We start from the raw sequence: 23,072 nt of genomic DNA, 5'->3' as shown, positions 1-23,072 counted from the left end.
ATTCAGTTATGTGTATACATATATCCATTCTTTTTTAGATTCTTTTCCCATATAGGTTATCAGAGAATATTGAGTAGACTAACACCATTATAAAGCAATTATACTCCAATAAAGATGTTTAAAAAAAAACTTGAGTAGAGTTCCCTGTGCTATATAATAGGTCCTTGTTAGTTATCTATTTTATATATAGTGGTGTGTAACGTTAATTCCAATCTCCTAATTTATCCCTCCCCTCACCATGCTTCCCCTTTGGTAACCATAAGTTCGTTTTTAAAGTCTGTGAGTCAGTTTCTGTTTTTTGGATAACTTCATTTGTATCATTTTTTTCTTTAGATTCCACACATGAGTGATATCATATGATATTTTTTTTCTCTGTCTGACTTATTTCACTTAATACGATAATCTCTAGGTCCATCCATGTTGCTGCAAATGGCATTATTTCATTCTTTTTTATGGCTGAGTTATATTCCATTGTATATATGTACCACATCTTCTTTATCCATTCTTCTGTCAGTGGACATTTAGGTTGCTTCCATGCCTTGGCTATTGTAAGTAGTGCTACAGGGAACATCAGGGTGCATGTATCTTTTCAAATGATGGTTTTCTCCAGATATATGCCCAGGAGTGGGATTGTTGGATCATATGGTAATTTTATTTTTATTCTTTTAACGAATTTCCATACTGTTCTCCATAGTGGTTGTACCAATTTACATTCCCACCAAACAGTGTAGGAGGGTTCCCTTTTCTCCACACCCTCTTCAGCATTTATTGTTTGTAGATTTTTTGATGATCACCAATGTGAGGTGATGCCTCATTGTTGTTTTGATTTGCATTTCTCTAATAATTAGTGACATCGAGCATCTTTTCATGTGCTTTTTGGCCATCTGTATGTCTTCTTTGCAGAAATGTCTATTTAGATCTTCTGCCCAGTTTTTGATTGCGTTGTTTGTTTGATGTAGAGCTGTATGAGTTTATTTTGGAGATTAATCCCTTGTTGGTTGCTTCGTTTGCAAATATTTTTTCTCATTCTGTGGGTTGTCTTTTTGTTTTGTTTGTGGTTTCCTTTGCTGTGCAAATGCTTTTAAGTTTAACTAGGCCCCATTTGTTTATTTTTGTTTTTATTTTCATTACTGTAGGAGGTGGATCCATAAAGGTATTACTGCAATTTATGTCAAAGAGTGTTCTGCCTTTGTTTTCCTCTAAGAGTTTTATAGTATCCGGCCTTACAATTAGGTCTTTAATCCATTTTGAGTTTATTTTTGTGTATGGTGTAATTTCATTCTTTTACTTGTAGCTGTCCAGTTTTCCCAGCACCACTTATTGATGAGACTGTCTTTTCTCCATTGTGTATTCTTGCCTCATTTGTCATAGATTAATTGACCATAGGTGCGTGGGTTTATTTCTGGACTTTCTATCCTGTTCCATTGACCTATATTTCTGTTTTTGTGCCAGTACCATACTGTTTTGATTACTGTAGCTTTGTAATATAGTCTGAAGTCAGGGAGCCTGTCCAGCTCCGTTTTTCTTTCTCAAGGTTGCTGTTGCTATTTCCGTCTTTTGCGTTTCCATACAAATTTAAAATTTTTTTGTTCTAGTTCTGTGAAAAATCCCATTGGTAATTTGATAGGGATTGCATTGAATCTGTAGAATGCCTCGGGTATCTGTATCTGGGTTGAGGGGATCACCATTTAACCCACTACACGTACCAAATGCATGGAGGGGAGGTAAGCGCCCTCCCACCCGTGTCATCCAGGCACCCATAGACCTCCACAGAGTTCATTCCTGAGACAGTCTCTGCGTATATAGGAATATAGGTATAGCTGTATGTGTGTGTGTGTGTGTGTGATTTTTACACAAATAGCATTTTCTACACACTTCTGCACTTGGCCTTTCTTTCTTAATGTATCTTAATAATCGTCCTGTAACTATAGCCACCTCATTCTTTTTAACAGCTATGTAATACTCCATTGTATGAATGTACCAGGTTTATTTTTTTTTTTTGGCTGCGTTGGGTCTTTGTTGCTGTGCACGGGCTTTCTCTAGTTGCGGTGAGTGGGGCTGCTCTTTGTTGTGGTGTGTGGGCTTCTCATTGCAGAGGCTTCTCTTGTTGCGGACCATGGGCCCTAGGCGTGTGGGCTTCAGTAGTTGTGGCACGAGGGCTCAGTAGTTGTGGCTCACGGGCTCTAGAGTGCAAGATCAGTAGTTGTGACGCACGGGCTTAGTTGCTCCGCGGCATGTGGGATAGTCCCAGAGCAGGGATTGAACCCATGTCCCCTTCATTGGCAGACGGATTCTTAACCACTGCGCCACCAGGGAAGTCCCTGGATGTACCAGTTTTTATTTAACTATTCCCCCTTGATGGATTTTCAGGTTGTTTCCAGTCATTTGGTATTTCCACCAGTACCACAAAGACCGTCTTGGTAAGTGATGTCTCTGTCCACGTGCATGAGCCTATCTGTGCAGAAAATTCTTCTTTCTTGCTTTTGAAAAGACAATATAAGGAGATTAAAAACTATCTTTAATTTATAAAAATCTTCCCTTATCCCCACCATGCCCGCCACTCTGCATATTCCCTTCCAGCCTGATCCTCAATCAAGAGCATTTTGCAAAGTTGTAGGCACAAGAGACATTTTTATCCTGTTCCATAAGCTACATCATAAGAGTTTTCCATGTTGCCAGTCATCCATATTACATTTTTGTGGCTGTGTGACAATGTCCCTGGGCAGATGGGTCATGATGTACGAAGCCATCGCCCCCTGTGGACTGTTCAGGTTTTTTTCTCTTCCAGATAATACTGCAGAGAACATTTTCTTTCCAATAGCTTTTTTTTTTAAATAAATTTATTTATTTATTTATTTTATTTTTGGCTGCATTGGGTCTTCGTTGCTGCGTACGGGCTTTCTGTAGTTGTGGTGAGTGGGGGCTCCTCTTCGTTGTGGTGCGTGGGCTTCTCATTGCGGTGGCTTCTCTTGTTGTGGAGCACGGGCTCTAGGTGCATGGGCTTCAGTAGTTGTGGCACACGGGCTTAGTAGTTGTGGCACGTGTGCTCAGTAGTTGTGGCTCGCAGGCTCTAGAGCGCAGGCTCAGTAGTTGTGGCTCACGGGCTTAGTTGCTCCGCGGCATGTGGGACCTTCCCAGACCAGAGATTGAACCCATGTCCCCTGCATTGGCAAGTGGATTCTTAACCACTGCACCACCGGAGAAGTCCTCCAGGAGCTTTTCAATCATAATAAAAAAAGAGATAATTTCCTTAGAATAGATTTCCAAGCATAGTATTATTCAGTCAAAGGCTCTACAGTTTCACAGCACGAACTGCAAGTAGCCAAACTGCTTTACAAGGAGACAGCCCTCTAGACACTGACATGGGTGGCAGCCGGGCCTGCCTAACTCACCAGCCCTCACCCAGTGTTGAGGCTTAGCTGCTCTGTCCAAAAGAGCACGTGTCCAGGGCCCTCAAAGTTGATTTGATCTGGGTGCCCTTGATTTCTCTGTTGCTCCCTACCTGTGCCACTGTGGATTCTTTGAACCCTGGCTTGGCATCTTGGCCTTGGTCCGACCACTTCACCTCTCTGATCAGATTTCCTCACCCAAAAAGTGTAGGGTGACCAACTGTGCCTGTTTTTCTGGGATGCGGGACTTTCCGTGCTGAAGTCAAGCATGTCCCAGTCAAACCCGGACAAGTTGGTCAGTGCAGTGACGGTCGGATCATACCAATGCCCCGCAGAGACTTGCTGTAAGTATGAAACCAGCTGATTGGATGAAAGGGCAGCCCCAGTGCCTGAAACTGACTAGCACACCCTAAATGGGCACTGGGTGATTCATGGATGGTTCAGATCCTGTGCGCACAGAAGCTCTCCTTTTCTTAGTCCCCCATCTTCCCAGCACTGGGCGTTATTCAAAAAACTGGAAATAGAGTAAAGCGGTGCTTTCATCACAGTTTCTGTGACAGTTACTCTGTTGCCCCATGGCTAAGGCACTCACAAATCGTCTGTGTTTGAGACAATCTCTGGGGAGCCCCCGGCCTCCCCACATGGCCTGGTGTCCCCGACCTTCTTCAGCCTGGCCCCTTCCCACACTCCAGACGCCTGGCCTCTCTGAGGGTCACTTGCTCCCTGTCATTTGTGGGCCCAGTGGGTAGGAATTCTCAGGCCCCAGGAGCCTTTTCACCTCCATCACTCCCGACGTGTGCAGGTGGGAGGGTTTGTGAGTGGGGATTCCGGCCACTCCTAAGGTTGACCATTTTCCATACATTTGTTTCCTCTTTGAATTTCCTCCTGGGCCTTTGCGAGGTTACATCTTTGGGGTATGCATACATTTTTCGCTGAAAACTGGGTCCCTGTTGTCTTGCTGACAGCTTTTTTCTTGCTATATTTTTGTTCTTTTCTTTCCTATTACCACGATGTGAAAGATGGACCTGAATTTTTTCTGTTTCTTTATGCCAAAAAAAAGAATAATAGGGAGAGGAGATTGCCATGTCATGTTGTTCTTTTTGAAGTCTGTGTGTGTTTTCGTGCATGCACGCTCACAGATGTGGGTAAAAGGCTGCCTTCTGAAACTCACCTTGTGTGTTTTTGTGATGTCTGCTGGGGAGTAGGAGGGCATGGAAGCCCAGAGAAGGGTATGAATCAAGAAGCATTTACCCAGACTCTTGGGGGCAATTTTGCATGGGTCCCACCCCTGCCCCTCACCTAGTGGGCACTCAGCATTTATTGAATGCATGAGTCTTACCTTATTTCTCTCAATCCTTTTAAAGAAACATTCTAGGTGTAGCTGAAGCTCCCGACTTCAGGGGGCCCTTTTGTAGCTAAGTTTCTTCTTCCCTCCTGGGATATATCACCCCTCTCTGGAGTTTCTCTTCCTATGCTTGTTTTCATACTACTTCTATTCATTTATGTTTGCAAAACCTAGATCTAGCGTTTTTTTATGCTTCCAAACTTTGTGTAAATGGTATGATACTGTCCGTGTCACCCTGCAGCTTGCTTGTGTAGATTGCTTTCCTTCTCATATAGGATTTCATTGGGTGGATGTCCCACAATTAATGAGCCATTCTTTGGTTGGTCGCTGTATTGGTTTCCCAGGGCTACCGTAATGAAATATCACAGAGTGGGTGGCTTAAACGACAGAAATGTATTCTCTCACAGTTCTGGAGGCTAGAAGTCCAAAACCAAGGTGTCGGCAGGTTGGTTCCTTCTGAAGGCTGGGAGGGAAAGTCTGTTTCAGGCCTCTCTTCCAGCTTCGGGTGGCCTCAGGCATCCCGGTGCTGGTAAATGGCATTCTCCATGAGTCTTCCCACTGTTTTCTTTCTATGTGTTTCTGTCTCTGTGTCCAAATTTTTCCCTTTTTATAAGGACACTAGTCCTGTTGGGTGAGGGCCCATTCGTATGACCTCATTTTAAATTAATTGCCTCTTTAAAGAACTATCTCCAAACACTGTCCCGTCCTGAGGTACTGGGCTTTAGAGCTTCAACATATGAATTTGGGGGGCGGGGGACACAGTTCACCCTATGACACGAGTGAGGCCATGGCTTTCCACCCTGGTTGCACCAATGCACGCTTGCCAGGGACACATAGACCTTCCTGCTTCTCAGGGTTCACAGCTGCTGACATTGCCAGAATTCTTCATTTTTGGCCAATCTGATGAAGGTGCACATCACTGTCATCTGATTTGCCCCCTCTCCCCCCAATTTTTAGTGAGATTGAGATCTTTTCATGTGTTTTGTGTCTGCTTTGGTGAATTCCCTATTTGTACCTTGCCCATTTTTCAGTTGGAGTTAAGAGTGTCTTTCATACTCATTTGTAGGAATTCTTTGTAGATCCTGGATACTACCTTGCATTGCAAGCCTTTTCAGCTGTTCTCTGGCTCACCTTTATACTTGTTTATGGTCTCCTTTGATGTACAGAGGTTTTTCATCTCAACGTAGTCAAATGCTTCAAGCACCAAGGTTGATCTTGTTTAAGAAATCCTTCCCTACACCAACGTCATAGAAATACTCTTATATTTTCTACTAAATAATTCCAAGCTTTGTTTCTCACTTTCTGGCCTCAGTCCACCTGGGATTTATTTGCATGTGCAATGGATGAAAAAAAAAAATCGAATTTTGTTTTCCCAGATGGATTGCCAATGGCCGGACTCACCCCATTTCATGCTCTGGTTTCCCTGGTGGGCCGAGGCCCCGGCATCCCGGTCCCTGACATCAGTATTCACGGCACACCCGGGGATTTTCCTCCTGAAAAGGGCTCAGTGCTCAAAACAGTGACGTCTGTGCCTGCTCCCAGGATGAGCCCAGCTGGAGCCTGCAGCTGTGGCTGTGTCCTTCTGGAAGGGGCTGCAGAGATGGATACGGCACTAGTTTCCTGGGGCTGCCATAACACATGATCACAAACTTGATGCCTTAAAATAACAGACACATATTCTCTCACAGCTTAGGAGGCCGGAAGTCTGAAGTCAAGGTGTCAGCGGGGTTGATTCCTTCTGGAAGCTGCAAGAGAGAATCTGTCCCAGGCTCCTCTCTGAGCTTCGCGCGACCTTTGGCAGTTCTTGGCATCTGTTGGCTTACAGGTGGGTCACTCCAACCTCTGCTCTATCTCACATGGTCTTCTCCTCTACGTCTCTGTCCATTTCCCCTTCTCTTTTAAGGATTCTCAGTGGATTTAGGGCCCACCCTAATCCAGGAGGATCTCAACCTGAGATCCTGCATTATATTTGCCAATCCCTTTTTCCGAGTCAGGTCACATTGACAAGTTGTGGGTGGAACGTATCTTTTGGGCGCCAGCATTCCACCCACTAGAGGTATTATCTGTAGTGGAGAGAAGAGTTTCTTCCTTCAACAGTCGCTTTCTCTCCCCGACATGCACCGCCTTCTGCCTCCCTTGTTTGGTGAGCTGGGCACCCAATCTGCCATTTTTCTTTTATTTCCTCCCCGATTCCCAAATCCAGTGATGAGTTATCCCACTCCTGGGAATATATCTTAAGGAACTGATTCAACAGCGTGGAAAAAAAGATCTTCTCGTTGTGGCTTTGTTAGTAATACTGAAAAGTTGGACATAACCCCCAGGAGAGAAGGTAATCACTTAATTACTTCAATAACATTTGAGCGTCATGCAGACCAAGGAAGAAACTTAGAAGTAGACGGGGAAGGGAGAGAGCAGAGGAGAGGAGGATACACTTGCTGCCTCCATAGTGAGGGGGGGATGTCCCACTTGTGATGGCCCGAAGGATCACATAATGTCAATTAGGAAATGGACACCCAGGGAAGTCTCAGGTGTGATCCAGTGGCCCGAAGCTGGTCTGAGTCCATGAAACTAAGTCATGAGGGATAAGTTTTCTCTGGTGGACCAGGCTGAGCCAGGAAGGAGGTTTCAGGAGGAGGGCAGCAAGTCTGCAGGAACTGACCTACCTTGCTGGGACCCACGACTGGCCACGAAAATTACAAAAACATGGCAACACGGAAAGGTGCCTGATTAGGTGAAACATGCAGCCTAAAAATTGATTCAGAAGAGTGCCTAGGGACTTCCCTGGTGTTCCAGTGGTAAAGAATCCACCTTCCAATGCAGGGGATGAGGGTTCAATCCTTGGTCGGGGAACCAAGATCCCACATGCCGCGGGGCAACTAAAAGACCGCGTGCCACAGCTACTGAGCTCGCATGCCTCAACTAGAGCCTGCGTGCCGCAAACTACAGAGCCCTCGTGCTCTGGAACCCATGCGCCACAACTACAGAGCCCATGCGCCTTGTAGCCTGCGTGACACAACTAGAGAGAAGCCCGTGCACCACAACAAAGAGCCAGCGCACCGCGACGAGAAAAGATCCCGCGTTCCTCAATGAAGATCCCGCGTGCCGCAACTAAGACCTGATGCAGCCTAAAATAAATGAAAAAATAATAAATAAATCTTAAAAAAAAAAAGAAGAGTGCCTAAAAAAAGAGAATTACAGTATTTTTCAGCAGTCCTACTTCTGGGCATCTACCCATAAGGAGAAACAGGGATTCGAATAGATGTGTGTCCACCCGTGTTCACAGCAGCATTATTCCCAATAGTCAAAAGGTGAAAACAACGTAAATGTCCATTATCCACAAATAAATGGATCAAACAAATGTGGTCTGTCCACACAGTGGAATATTATTCAGCCTTAAAGAGGAAGGAAATTCTGACACATGTTACAACGTGGATGAACCTTGAGGATGTTATGCTAAGTGAAGTAAGCCAAACACACAGGACGAATGCCATACGAGTCTCCTTATATGAGGGACCTGGAGTAGTCAGATTATTCATAGACACAGAAAGTAGACTGTGGTTGCAGGGCCTGGGGGGAGGGGAAGAGGGAAGTTAGTGTTTAACGGGGACAGAGTTTTAGTTTGGGAAGTTGCAAAGTTCTAGAGATGGATGGTAGTCATGGTTGTGTAACAATGTGAATACACTTAATGCTGCAGAGCTGTACGTTTATCAAGTGGCTCAGTGTACATTACATGTTATGTGTCTTTTACTATGGTTTTGTTCCAAAAAGGATGCCTAGTGTACTAGTTGATTGGCGGAGGGGGGATTCAAATCGCAGCCACACCTCTTTGTGCGTTCTTTTGTCCACGTGGCTTTATTTCTCGTGTTCAGGTGCTGTACGGCCGTGAGGGAAGCCAACAAGATTGCTGCCCTGCTGAAGGCTCCAGGCAACAGGGGCAGACAGACCTTCACCAAGTCACATCATCAAATACGGGCATGACTTTCCTATCAGTGATTAGGTCTGTGACCTTGGACAAGCTGCTTCTCCTTTCTGAGTTCATTTCCTTCTCTGTAAAAACAGGGACAATCACATGACTAGCAGTAATGCTGGAGGATCCACGAGCATCCTCTGAATCGGCCGGGCGGGACTGCTTAGCTCAGAAGGCCCTCCATATGGGTGAGTTCCTTTTCCGGAGTTCCACGTCAGAAAGAGATGCTTGAGGACAACACTTACATGATTCATGTTGCCCAGGGATGGAGTCAGGCAGTGTATATACACATATTTTAAGTCATGTACAATCCTTTGACATGCACAGAAGTTCTGGATAATTCACCAGGGTGTGAAGAGTGCATGATAGGATGTCAGGTAGGAATATATATTTTTTTAATATTTATTTATCTATTTATTTTGGCTGTGAAGGGTCTTAGTTGTGGCACCCTGGATCTTCATTACGGCATGTGGGATCTTTAGTTGGGGCACGCGGCCTTCTTAGTTGTGGCGTGCGGACTCTTAGTTGCGGCATGCATGCGGGATCTGGTTCCCCGACCAGGGATCAAACCCAGGCCCCCTGCATTGGGAGCGTGGAGCCTTACCCACTGGACCACCAGGGAAGTTCCAGGAATTTTTTTCTTTAACCCCTATTAAGGGATTTCTGGCTACAAGATCTTGGGCAAATAACCTGACATCTCTAAACCTCAGTTCAGTTTCCTCAAGTGCAAACTATGAGTGTTTTTCTTCTTTTTAACTCTTTATTATGGGAACATTCAAGCCTTCACAAAAGAAGAAGAAATAGTCTAGTGAACCTCCATTACCCAGGGCCAAGAGGTAGCAATAAATTGCCAATTTTGTTTCATATCTACCTCCCCACCCTTCCTCCGGCTGTTATTTTAAAGCAAATCCCAGACAAAGAGACTCTTAAAAAAAAACCCACCACAATACCATTATCGTGCCTAAAATTTTTTAGAAAACAATTTCTGAAATCATCTAAAGTCTAATCAGTGTAGAATCGTCCCCGGTTGTCCCATAAATGCTTTTTAAGTTTGATTTGCTTGCATCGGGATCCACAAGATCCACACATTTCATTTGCCCGATATATCCATTTCCCCAGAGTTTTGTTTTTTTCTTTTGGCTGTGTTGGGTCTTCGTTGCTGCGCACCGGCTTTCTCTAGTTGCGGCGAGCGGGGGCTACTCATCGTTGCGGTGCATGGGCTTCTCATTGCGGTGGCTTCTCTTGTTGTGGAGCACGGACTCTAGGTGTGCAGGCTTCAGTAGGTGTGGCACGCAGGCTCAGTAGTTGTGGCGCACAGGCTTAGTTGCTCCGCGGCATGTGGGGTCTTCCCAGACCAGGGCTCGAACCCGTGTCCCCTGCATTGGCAGGCGGATTCTTAACCACTGCGCCACCAGGCAAATCCCTTCCCCAGAGTTTTAATAGGACAATTTTCAAATATCCAGCAAAGGCAGAAGGATTTTACAGTGAGCGCGTGTGTCACCCCCTAGATTGAACCACTGACATGTTTACTGTGCTTTGTCACTTGCCTATCTATCTACCTGTCTCTCTACAGTTGGTAGCACTTTTAAGTTTCTTTTAACCTCAACACTCTCCTTGCTGTCATGTTTTTGTTTTGTTTTGTTGCCATTTATTTGTTGAAGAAATCATGTCATTTGTCGTGTAGGATGGCTCATTTGAGGATTAAATTAGCTAATATGTGCATAGTGCTTAGAATGTAGTAGGTACCTAATTAACATCCATTATGACTTGTTTTGTTCTTCATCTATATCTTCTGATTTTTCCCAAGTGAAAATATATCCTTTTTGTAAAAAAAAAAAAAAAAGTTTAAAAGCATTCCTGGGCTGCTAGACTTTTCAAAGTTACGTTGATTTGTAGCCACAAGGGGGTCTGTCTTCACTTTGTTTGCTGGGCCCACCCTATCCACTAGGCCCTGGGGAAGGACCGCCAGCATCGGGCAGTTGAAGATGGCAGAATGAGGGAGTGTCGAGGTGGGAAACAGAGCCAGAGGGGCTCAAAGGAAATGCCCCGGGTGGAATCTGGGGGCCAGGATCCAGGTCTGGCCCCTTCCTGGGGGCTGAGGGTGGTGACACCAGGAGGGAGGCCCAGAGGAAACGCAGTAAAGTGTGAAAAGCTGCAGAAATCCCAGGAGAGGGTGGAAGCAACAGCACACATCATTAGGATGGCGAGGGTGCACACGGCCTGGTTTCGAGGGGCTGGGGCAGATGGGAAAGAGGAAGATGAGCCTCCCCAGGGACTTGACTCCACAGACTCCGACAACAGGCAGACAGATGAGAAACACAAAGGATCTGGCATCCTCCGTCAGCAGCTGGAGAAGAAAAGCAGGAGATTGGAGGTGGGGGAGAGCTCTGGGTTGGGGGATCAGGAGCTCTGAGCCTGGATTTGCCACCCATCCATCACCTGTGTGGTCTTGGGTAAGGCTCCTTCTCTTCTCTGAACCTCAGTTTCTCCCACCTGCAAAATAGGAGGGGTGGACCGAAAGCCCCATAGGGGTTTCTTTTAGCTGTGGCAAGGCCAATGTTCCATCTCACTGACTGCTCCCTGGGGATGCAGGAGGGGGTCGCAGCTGCTGGGATCTGGAGGCACTGGTGATGCCCTCAGCACTTTTCCTTTCAAGGAGACAAACACCCAGTCCAGGCTCAAAACTGTGAGTCACCAAGTCAAAGTACCAAATGAATACAGACTGTAGCTACACCGTCCTGGATTCCACTGCTCACCCTGCCCCTTCCTGCCCTGTGATCTTAGGTAGCATTCCACAAAGGATTGCTGATGTCTGTCAAGGCTGAAGAAATGGGCAGGACCGACTTTTCCTGAACCCAGATCCTGGGCTTCCGAGATGCAGCTAATCATCAGGGTAGGTGTGGCTGATTCACCTTCGAGGAAAATCTGCTGAAGATTTTTAGCCAAACCAAATAGAGAAGTGAATAAATATAGAAATGAATCACTTGCCTGAATCTCTGGCCCAGGACCCAGCCACCTGTCCACCATCACCATTGTGAAACCGCAAGGCCAGAGGTCACACCAGCCGGCCTTGATGCCTGGGTCATTGTCATCCATGCTGAATGAAATTCGTTAGTCCATTGTGAGCTGTTCAGGTTTAATGCCTCTGCAGTTGCCTGATGACAGTGGAGCATGGTGGAGAAGGTCAGACAATGGGCCACCGTCTGAATAAAAGCTCCCTAATGCCCCGCCCAGGGTGCCCCAGTGGGTCCTCCTGAATCACGGCTGCTTCCTGGGAACTGATCCCATGTGAGCTGGAGGACAGACTTGTGTCCGTGCCTGTTCCAGGGAAAACAGGATGAGCGAAGCCTTCCAGGGCCATAAGGAACCAGGGCGTTACGGTGAGAACTGGCTGGGGTAGAACGGAGTGGCACTTCCAAAGCCGGCTTTGGGCTCTGTAAGGGGTCAAATTATGCCCTTCAAAAAAGATGTTCAAAGGGGAATTCCCTGGCGGTCCAGATCCCACAAGCCACGCAGCGCAACCAAGGGGAAAAAAAAAAAAAAAAAAGATGTCCAAGTCCTAGCCCCCAGCACCTCCAAATAAGGACTGTGACCTTATTTGGAAATAGGGTTGTTGCAGAGGTAATAAGTTAAAATGAGGTCACATTGGAATAGGGTGGGCCCCTCATCCAGTATGACTGTGTCCTTATAAAAATAGAAGTTTGGACACAGGCATACCTAGGGAGAATGCCTTGAACTTGAAGGCAGAGCTTGGGGAGATGCCTCTGTTTACAAGCTAGAGATGGCCAGCAAACCGGCAGAAGCTACAGGACAGGCACAGAACGGGTCCTTTTCTCAGCACTCAGAAGGCACCAAACCCGCTGACACCTTGGTTTAGAACTTCTAGCCTCCAGAGCTGTGAAACAGTACATTTCCGCTGTCCAAGCCACCCAGGCTATGGTGCTTTGTTATAGCAGCCCAGGAAAGGAGTCCGGGTGCTGACAGGCCAGTATCCTGATTTGGTGGCCTCCCGTCTGGGAGACCTTGGGCAAGTTACTTTCCTTCTTTGAGCCTGGGGCCAAAGAACCTGAGACTCGGGGCCTGTATGGATAAAATCCAGCCATCCGTCAGATTCCTCACCTGGACGTTTGGAGGTGGTGGGAAGCTGGGCGATGGTGCCTACTTAGCCCTGGTGCTTGGGCTGAGTTGGCCATTTCAGGCTCAGTGCCAGACACATAGCAGAGGCAGTCAGAGTCCCATGAGGCACTGGACCAGAATCCCAGAGAGATCAGGACAAAAGGCAGAGAGGAGAGAGGAGGCTTTGTGCAGACCCTGCCGTGATTCCTGTTCCTCCCAGGGCCTGGTTGTTCAGTGTTGGCTGGGTTCTCACGTGTATGTTCTTCCCACGGACCCCCCTTCCTTGAGGTATCACGGGGACAGTATATTAACTGATCTCTTTGCCTGTCTTTGGAAGTGCTTTGAAAACTGTAATGCGGGGAACACATTTTCTTGGCAAAAACCACCTTACTGAGCACCCGTTGCATGCAGGTTAAGAAGCTACAGGTCCTGCCCCAGGTGGTCCAGGCCAGGGGAGTGTCACAGGGCCGCGTGGAGAGGCAATAACAATGCTGTCATGCCTGTCCCGCCTGACTCCCACAGCTCAAAATGAAACAGTGAGGACAGCCAGCAAAGTTCCAGCATTTTCCATTGTCTACTGTAAAAGGCTTTTGCGAAATGTCAGAGATGATGTTCATCCCCTTCGTCTTTTTCTTCTCTTTTTGAGAGACATGGGCTAACAGAGAAATTATAAAAAACATGATTGGGGCTAAAATAGGCAACATGGCGTGGTGGCTAAGAGAAGGAGTCTGGTACCAGATTGGCTGAGTTCAAGTGTGACCTTGGCAAGTTAATTAACCTCCCTGCTTGTCAGTTTCCTCACCAGTACAATGGACACAATAAACCTCATTGCAATTTTGTGAGGATTAACTTAAAGGAATCCACACAGGCAAAGTGCTCACACCAGTGGCTGGCACACAGTGAGCCCTATGTGGCTATTTGCTATTATTATTAATAAAGTCAAGAAATGCACAAGGTTGGGGAACACAATGAAAGAAGTAGTTGTTATTTGGGATAAGACGCTTCTTGGGGGGGTGGGGTCTGACCAGATCACAGTGACCCACCTGACCGTCCTTCTCACCTCTAAGGAGCGGGTTGCCAGCAGCCATATTTGTGCAGCTCGGCTCGGACACTGGCTAGGGTGGGCATCTGGGCCAACTGAGCAACCAAGTTCTTCCCTTAGAACTGGACCAAAAGAGAGCTCCTAGTTTGTTGATCCTGCTGGTCTCTCGAGTGGTCACCTTCTGTCAGGCGGAGGCAACACAGCAGAGAAAGCCAGGATGGGGGGGAAGGATGAGTCAGAGAGAAGCAGGTACACAGAGCAGAGAGAAGCTCCTGGGTCCCTGGTTTCTGGCTCTTGCTGAGACCTGCCTACCTTTATGCCCTTGGGGTTCTGTGAGACACCCTCGATTCCTTAAAAGCCATTTCCACCCTTTTTGAAGCTACTCTGGTTTCTGTTGCAGCCGGGGTCTTGGTGAACACCTGGATGCCGCAGCCTGACTTCCCCGTGTTTCTTTGCATCTGCGAGGGTCTGCTCCCTGGAGTTAGTGGAGGAAAATGTCCACTCCTCTCCTGTCAGCCCAAGCAGACTGCAGTTTCAGTTTCGTGCTGTGGTTGAAGAAAGTAGGGACCAGGAGTTGAGCAACCATTTATTTCCCTACCATGTATTGGGCACTGACTTCTTCCTAAACCTTGTTCTGGGCACTTTACATGCATTATCTCATTTGCTCGATTGTGAGTATCATGATTGGATCTCTGTTTCACAGATGAAGAGACTGAGGTTCTGAGAGGTTAAGAGGTTTGGTTAGTATCACCCACCTAAGTAAGGTGGACAGCTGGGCTCCAGGTCCAAAGTTTGTGCTTTCAGCCTCCTTCCCATCCTACCTGGAGCCCCTGGATGGCATCCTTCTGCTCTCCTGCTCTGGGATCCTGCACAAACCCTTGATCGTGCCTCAGCTGATGAAAGGGGGGTGTGGGGAAGTTTTGGAAGAGCCACACGTACTCCACACATGTAACACGTTTCCCTCCCCCCTCCGATACTTCCTTTCCTTTTGCTTCTTAGCAACTGACTCAGAGCGGATGAAGGGGAAAGAAGTGAGGTCACATTTAAATTGGTCAATTTGAGCAGCTCACCGCAGAGGCTGGTGTGGGAGAGAGATGCAATTAATCTGAAAAACACAGTGGTTTTTATTTTTAAAAATATGATCCATGGCCTTCAGTCCTCCATGGAGCTGTGCCAGGCATCCATTTCCACGAGTCAGCAGCAGCCTGGTGTTCGGGCTCTTCATAAAGTCCCCGTGAATTTTAAAACAAACGAATGGCATTCGTCTTCATTTTAAAAAGTGAAACAAATCAATGCATGTTCATTGTAGAAAATTTGGGCTTGGGGGGTGGGAAGAGAGGCATAAAGAAGAAAACAAATATTTCCCGGTAATTGTTACAGCCGTGTAATGGTTAGATTAGTCAGCCACGAAAGGAACAGACCACAATACGTGCACCAACACAGATGGATTGCAAAAATTGTTATGCTGCATCAAAGGGGTCAGACCCGAAGGAGGATGTATCTTTTGACTCTATTTATATGAGGTCCAAGAAGTGGTGACAGGCAGATCGGGGGTTGCCTAGGTCCGGAAGTGGGTGGCTGGAATCAACGGCAGAGGAGCGCAAGAAACTTTTCTTGGGTTGTGGGAACGTTCTACGTCAATACTTGATTGGGGTGGTAGTCACCTGGATGTAGACATTCGTCAGCACTTATCAACCTGTTCTTTTAAAGTGGGTGCGTTTTATTTCATGTAAATTATACTTCGATAATGTTGATTTCAAAAGGGAAAAGAATGACCTGTAATCCCACCACTCCAGAGGTAACTGCTATTAAGGTTTTGGTGTGTGTATATAAATGAATCCGCTGATTGTGTGTAACAAAGATTAGTTCTAGATAAATGTTCAATCCTCTGTGATACTTTAAAAAAAAATTAACCTCAGATTTAATTATTTGGGGAGAGTGAGAAAGAAAGGCAGAGCGGGTGGTACTCCATGTTCCTTTGATGCCCACCTTTGCACCCCCAAATCCCCCAAACCAGAGAAGTGGGCAGGGTGGCACAGTCATCACTCAGCCACCCAGTATCACAGGCTGCAAAGTAGGAATCGTGCTCCCACCCGCTCCTCCCTTCTTCCCCACCCGTGAGCCTAGAAAATGGGCTGACTTCACATCAGCTCAGAAGCAGAAGGGGGATGTTCCCCAACTTCAGGATGAAAACATGACTCCTCTCCCTATACCAGGAGAATAAGCACATTTTATTATTCAATCAGTACATTAAATGCCATCGGTACAGAGTGTGTGTTCCGTTATGCTGGTGTCTCATGCCTGTTAAAAATGAGGTTCGGGGGCTTCCCTGGTGGCGCAGTGGTTGAGAGTCTGCCTGCCGTTGCAGGGGACACGGGTTCGTGCCCCGGTCCGGGAGGATCCCACACGCCGCGGAGCGGCTGGGCCCGTGAGCCATGGCCGCTGAGCCTGCGCGTCCAGAGCCTGTGCTCCGCAACGGGAGAGGCCGCAACAGTGAGAGGCCCGCGTACCGCAAAAAAAAAAAAAAAATGAGGTTCGGGAATGCTCTCCTGGATGATGTAATTTTGAGACAGTTTTCAGGTGGAGCTTCCGGAGCGTTCCCCAAAAGCAACAGTGCCATGAGCAGCTATGAAGTTAAGAACAAACAATTCTGTTGTCTGCTTTTGGTGCTTGGCATATGATTGATTACAGGCATGGCTTCATGCCATTAAAGGGCTCCAAAAACACGACGCAAAACAGGTTGCACCTAATTTCATCCTGTGGGTCCTCGAGTTCCTTGACAGTCTGATAAAGCTGGCTGCGAGTTTCCTCCAGCCCCTGGGAAGTGGTATCTGAGGAAGGACGTGCCGTTGCATGAACGTGGACAATATAATCTCCCCCAGACTGGGAACCACAGGATGGCTGGGGAGCAGCCTGTACCAGCTGACAGGATGGGAAAAATGTCTTCCTTTAAACCAGGGGTTCTCAATCGGGGCTGATTTTGCCTCCCAGGTGACATGGGATAACGTCTGGGGACATTTTCATTGTCACAAATTGTGGCTGCTCCTGGCATCTGTGGGTTAAGGCCAAGGATTCTGCTAAACACCCTGAAGTCGTCAGGACAGCTGTCTACCGCCAAGAATGATCCAGCCGTAAATGTTAATAGCGCCAAAGTTGAAAACCCTGCAAAGGTGCTGTATTGGGTATCTGTATCCCAATTGTTGGGCAGATGGGAAACGTTTGGAGAAGTGATCTAGAGGAGCGCCTGCAATCAGGGCCGTGGAAACATGGGTTCTAAAATGACAGTGGCAACACAAAATAGCCAACGCTTATTCTAAGTGCCTACCCAGTGCCAGGCTGTGAGCTCAACATTGATTATCTCATTTAATTCCTATGACTCTGGAAAAAGGTACTGTTGCAGTCCCGTTTTATAGTAAATCAACCAAAGATACACACAGCTGGTAAAGGAAAGGGCAAGGAGTTTGTTTTCTTCCTCGCATACTTTTTTTTTTGAGGGGGGATGATTGGGGGAGGAGGGGTGTCTGATTCCCCTCGCTCGACTGTGAGCCCATGAGGGCTGCATCTTATGTGAGCTGGATCTGTAGTCCCCAACAAAGTCCTTGGCATTCAGTAGGTGCTAACAGACACATGTTTAATGGAACTGAATGAAAGAAGGAAGGAAGGAAGCAGGGCAAGGTGACCTAATGGTTAGAACGTTGGTGTTGCAGTTTGATTTCCAACCATTCAACAGATAACCATAGTGCATCTTCTCTGGGCCAGAACAGGCAGGGACCTGCTCAAGCTGACCTATACTGGCTCGTGAGAGCTGATTGTTAATTTTTCATGAATTTTGCAAGCTGGTTGTCAAACAGCCATTAAACAAGATCGAATTAATATAAAGTTACGATTAAATAAATCATATTCTTAAAAAGGTAATAAAACTCACCACTTCCTAATTATTTGACTACATATTATACTACATTTTGTATCTCCGTTCTGTAGGTTATTTATGTCTCTCTCAGGGGTCGCCAAACTTCTTCTGTAAAAGGGCCAGGTAGTAAATATTTTAGCCTTTGTAAGCCATGCGCTGAGTCTGGCCCCTCAGCCACCGTTTGCTGCCCCCTGGAATGTTCTATCTGTAGGGTAGAAACACTACAATGGGGTGCGTCTCTTCCCAACCTCACGTTCAGTGATGCATGTTGATAACCTGAAAACAGCCATGGCGGGAATATTTCCAACTGGGGAATTGTCAAATGCTATAAATCAGGGCTTCCCCGCCCCCCGCAAGCCGATGGTTAAACATTTCACCAGCACACCACCGGACACAGTGATGTGCGGAACTGGAATGGACGCTGCCCTCTTGCAGGGCACAGTGTGTTGGGTTTGTGCACCCTTTCATAGTTGGGGGTGGGGGCAAGGAGGGAGCTGGGCAAAGGCCGCTGAGGATCTGCACTGGAGACCAGTCCGAGGAGGACACCCACCTGTGGGCGTCTGCCGGAAGGGGCAGGGCTGCTAGAAGCGGGTGCTTAGGTGGCCCTCTCCTAGGGCCGTCAGCGCCGATGCTCTCCTCCCCACCAGGGACCCCTTTGTGGGCAGCCAGGGTAACAGGTCTGTCTTTCCGCTCTGAGTTGGCGCCAGGGGTGACTTGAGGGGCCTTGGGGTTGAGATGTGAGCTCACGAGGGCAGGTCCCTGCCTGCTCACTGCGTTCTCCCAGCTCCTCAGGCGGAGTAGCTTCTCCACCAGTACGGCCCGGGGTAAGCCTGTAGTGGCAATAAGCCTCCCACTTGCTGACCCAAGTGGGAGAGGTACTTCCAGTGAGCAGGTGAGAGCAGAACGTTGCTCTTTGGGACTGCCAGCAAAGAATGCAGAACATCGCAGCTCTGTCTGGTGACCTTTGTGAGTCAACTGGCCAGTGGGGGCCTGAGGAGAGTGAAGCGTTTGTGAACTTGCGTGCCCTTCCTGCTGCTCCATAACCCTCGCAAGTTTGACGCCGGGAGGGTGAACTCTAAGGGGCCTGCACTGTTCTTTGCAGAGTCAGGGTTCTTGTGGCACCAAGGATGACCTGGGTACATGATCCATCAGTGGAAACTTGATGGGCTTGTGTCTCCTACAGAGGCTGGCGGGCTGGAGGGAGGGGACTTCTGAAGGAATCTGACAGCTGGACTTACTCATTTTTAGGTCAGGAACCTGGGACAGTGGGAGGCGAGGGGCTCTGCGTATCACCAGCTATCAACGTGTCCCACCTTCTCACACCCTCACTGACCTCGACCTACTGCCTGCACGTGCCTAGGCAACAGAGGACAGGAGAGTCTGACCAAAAGTCACTGCCTCTTTGCCTGCAGGCACTGAGTGCCGCTGTCCACCAGGAGCTCCTGGTTTCTGTTCGCAAGGAACTTCCGGCAGTACCTTGGGGGCTCCATATCACTGACGTCAAACTCAGACCGAGAAATATTCTTATTGAAAGATGACATTGATCAGATTCAACACTTTCTTCCTGAGTCCCTGCTCAGGAAAACAAAGGAGGAGCGGGAGAAACATGGACTTTCAGGTCAGAATTTCGGGTACAAATCTTGGCTGGATCCCCATGGTTGTCTGATCCTCTCTGAGACTCAACTTCCTCGCCCTTAAGATGGGGATGGTAAGAATTTTTGCCTTCTGGGTTGGTTGGAAGAAAGGAGAATAAATATCGATATACAATGCCCCCACAGGACAGGAATAAAGATGCAGACGTAGAGAATGGACCTGAGGACAGGGGGAGGGGGAAGGGTAAGCCGGGACGAAGCGAGAGAGTGGCATGGACATATATACACTACCAAACGTAAAATAGATGGCTAGTGGGAAGCAGCCGCATAGCACAGGGAGATCAGCTCGGTGCTCTGTGACCACCTAGAGGGGTGGGATAGGGAGGGTGGAAGGGGGGACGTAAGAGGGACGAGATATGGGAACATATGTATGTGTGTAGCTGATTCACTTTGTTATAAAGCAGAAACTAACACACCATTGTAAAGCAATTAAACTCCAATAAAGATGTTTAAAATATATATATATATATATGTAACACCCCCAACATAGTACCTGGCACTTGGGTGCTGGTCATTTTATCATGCTGTTCCTGTTTAATGCTTACAGATCGACCACCGTATCAAGCAGTGTTGAGGATGTCTGGATAAAATCAGGGATCCTCTGCCTCCTGGTAAATCGCGTTCTGCTGAAGTTTTGCCCCCTGAACAGGGAGAGGAGGGTCCACAGATGTCCCTCGAGTGGACAGCAGCTGCTTTGTCTGCCACCGAGCCTCCCCACTCCATGATTTCCTGCTGGACCCCATCACCTCCCTCCCGGGTACCCTCAACAGCCTCCTCACCAGCCTCCCTGCCTCCAGGCTGCCGCTCTGCAAATCTGGTCCATGTCATGCTGTGGCCAGTGACCTTATGAAGGTGATATCTACAAGTCGCTCCCTGCATGCCCCACGTGGTGGCTTCCCACTGCTCTCAGGGCAGAGTCTGGTCCCTGGGCCTGCATTTCAAGGCACTGCCCGCTCAGCCCCTGCTCACCTCTGAGGCCTCTGCCCTGCATCCCCTGGGCTCCTTGCATGCCTTGGCAAAATGTCTGGGGCTCCCCTGGTGGCACGGTGGTTAAGAATCCGCCTGCCAATGCAGGGGACACAGGTTCGAGGCCTGGTCTGGGAAGATCCCACATGCCGCAGAGCAACTAAGCCCGTGCGCCACAACTACTGAGCCTACGCTCTAGAGCCTGCGAGCCACAGCTACTGAGCCCGTGCACCACAACTACCGAAGCCCACGCGCCTAGAGCCTGTGCTCCGCCACAAGAGAAGCCACCACAAGGAGAAGCCCGAGCACCGCAACGAAGAGTAGCCCCCGCTCGCTGCAACTAGAGAAAGCCCGCGTGCAGCAACGAAGACCCAACGCCGCCAAAAATAAATAAAATAAAAAACAACAAAAAAAAGTCTGGAGTTTCCTGCACAGGCTGAGGGTCTTCCCACCTCTTTGCCTTTGTATGTGCCGTCCCCCCTTCCAGGAGCACCTTTCCCCTTCTTTACCTGATTCCTAAAGACCTCTTGGAGTCAGGACGTGTCCCCAGTGCCACAGCCCGGCTGGGTTAGATAGCCCCTCCCCCTCCCTGTAGCCCCAAGCACAGTGCGGTCATTGTCTTTACATGGTCTTAGACCCTGAGCTCCGCACCGGGGCCCAGTCCTGGCTAGCCAGGTGAGCCTGGCAGTCTCCCTGCAGCCTCACCTGCAGGAGGGGATGCTGATGGGTCAACCCTGTGTCATGGGTTGCTGTGAGAAGGAAAAGTTGCGTGCATGCTTAGGACGCGGGGAATTACTCCTGCAACCGGCAAACAGCAGGAGCTCAATCGAGGTTCGGACAACAGACCTAACCCCCTCGGCGGCGTGGCCTGGGCGTCTCGGTCACAACCACCTGCCATCCCCACCTCCGGCATCCACGTCTGTGTCACCGGGTGGGGTCTCTGGCTTGCCTGACTCCTCCTTGCTTGATGGTTTTCTCAAGGCCGTTGATGTTCAGAACTTCAAGAACAGAATTTGCCAGCAGGCTGTGGGGAGTCCGTGAATTCCCCATTTTCCCGCCTAACTGTGCCTCCCCAGGGCTCACGAGGAGAGAACAGCTCTGCCCGTCTCCTGGGCAGGCTGGAGATGCGTCTTCTCTGGTGAGGGACAATGCGGGGGCCCTGCCTTCCACCCTGGCCCCAGCCCTGGCCGGGATCAAGTGAGAGTGTTTTGGGGAGCCCTCATCTTGTCTGTTCTTGGGAGAGAGGGGGAGGGGGCAGTCCCCACTGTAGGGCTGCCGTGGACAAACTTCGACACTCATGATGCAATTCAACGCATGCTCACACACTTGTGTGTTCACTACAGAGACACCTTCACTTAACAAAAAAGGCACAGATCTGGGGGTTTTAATGGTATTAACGGCAGAAGTGCGTGGATGTGAGAAAGCCCCACCTCAGAGCAGAGCACTTGCTTCGTGGCTTTTGGTGCCACTCCTGATGGCAGAAAGGGAACTTTTTTTGTTGCACAGCTGGCGTTCCCGAGTGACACCATAGCTCATTCCCCAAAAGGGCTTCCAGTATGATTCTCTCACAGCTCTGCGCAGGACCTGGGGATGCAGAGATGAATGACCCGGTCCCGGCCTGAGGGGAGAGGTAAAGAAGCTGGAGCTGCTGGGGTGCAGGCAGAGGAGGGGGGCGCCGGTAACGCTGGGGAGGGATTTTGTTGTCTAGGTTCCTATTAGGGACTAATCAGACTCCAGGGGCAGAAGGAAGGAGTGGGGCTGGGGAGCCTGTCCCCTCCCCCCAGTAGGCTTGAGGACCCCAAGGCTCACGGCGGGCAGACATTTGTAAATGACCAGGAGGCCTTCGGAGTGCTGCAGGCTGAGCCAGGGCAGTGTGGCTCATTCCCCAGATAACTGACGGGACACATTCAATACAAGGAAATATCTCTGTCTTGTGGCGCCATCTGGCCAGCCAGGTGGACAGCCTGAGCTGGGGTTCCGGGGGTGTCACAGGTCCTGCCTGCGGTCCTGTCCCCACACCTTCGGCCCGGCCCAGCCCGGCCCCGGTCCCTCGGGTTTGCACCTGGCCGCACCTCCGCCATCCGCGTGGACAGGTTTCGGGGCGCTGACATTTCGGATCCCGGCTGGCCGCGGGGTAAGGGTGGGCTGCGGGGGCCGCGGCGCGTTCTCAGAACCGTCGGGCAGGCGGGCCGCGCGGCTCAACACCGGCCTGGGCACCGGCGGGGGCGCGGCTCGGCGTGACGTCACGCGCCCCGCCCCCGAGGCCCCCGCCCACTCCCCAGGTTCCGGGCGGCGCGGGCCCGGGCCTGCCAGGGCTCGCCCGCCCCAGCCCCCTCCCCGGGGGCCGCCCCCTCCCGTCGAGCCGCGCCTCGGCCCCTCGCGTCCCCGCCCGGCGACGGACTCCGCCTGCGAGAGGCCGAAGCCGCGGCGGCAGCCGCCGTTGCCGCCATTGACGTCAGAGGGGCGGGCACATGACCCCGCGGGGACCAATCGCGCGGGCGCCGAGCGGCTTCTGCAATCTCTCAACTGAGCCGGCCCCCGCGGCCCCCGCCGCACACTCGCCCGCGGACGGCCGCCCAGACACACGTACTGTACACACGAGCGGGCGGCGGGGCCGAGACACGCCCGCCCGCGCGGCCCCCGCTCGCCGCCGCCGCCGCCGGGCCCCCGGCCCCCCCGCCGGCG

Source organism: Monodon monoceros, unplaced genomic scaffold, assembly GCF_005190385.1.
Source record: "Monodon monoceros isolate NGI ecotype Baffin Bay Population unplaced genomic scaffold, NGI_Narwhal_1 Super_Scaffold_10, whole genome shotgun sequence".
Lineage (NCBI taxonomy): Eukaryota > Metazoa > Chordata > Mammalia > Artiodactyla > Monodontidae > Monodon > Monodon monoceros.
This window is presented reverse-complemented; position numbering follows the sequence as displayed.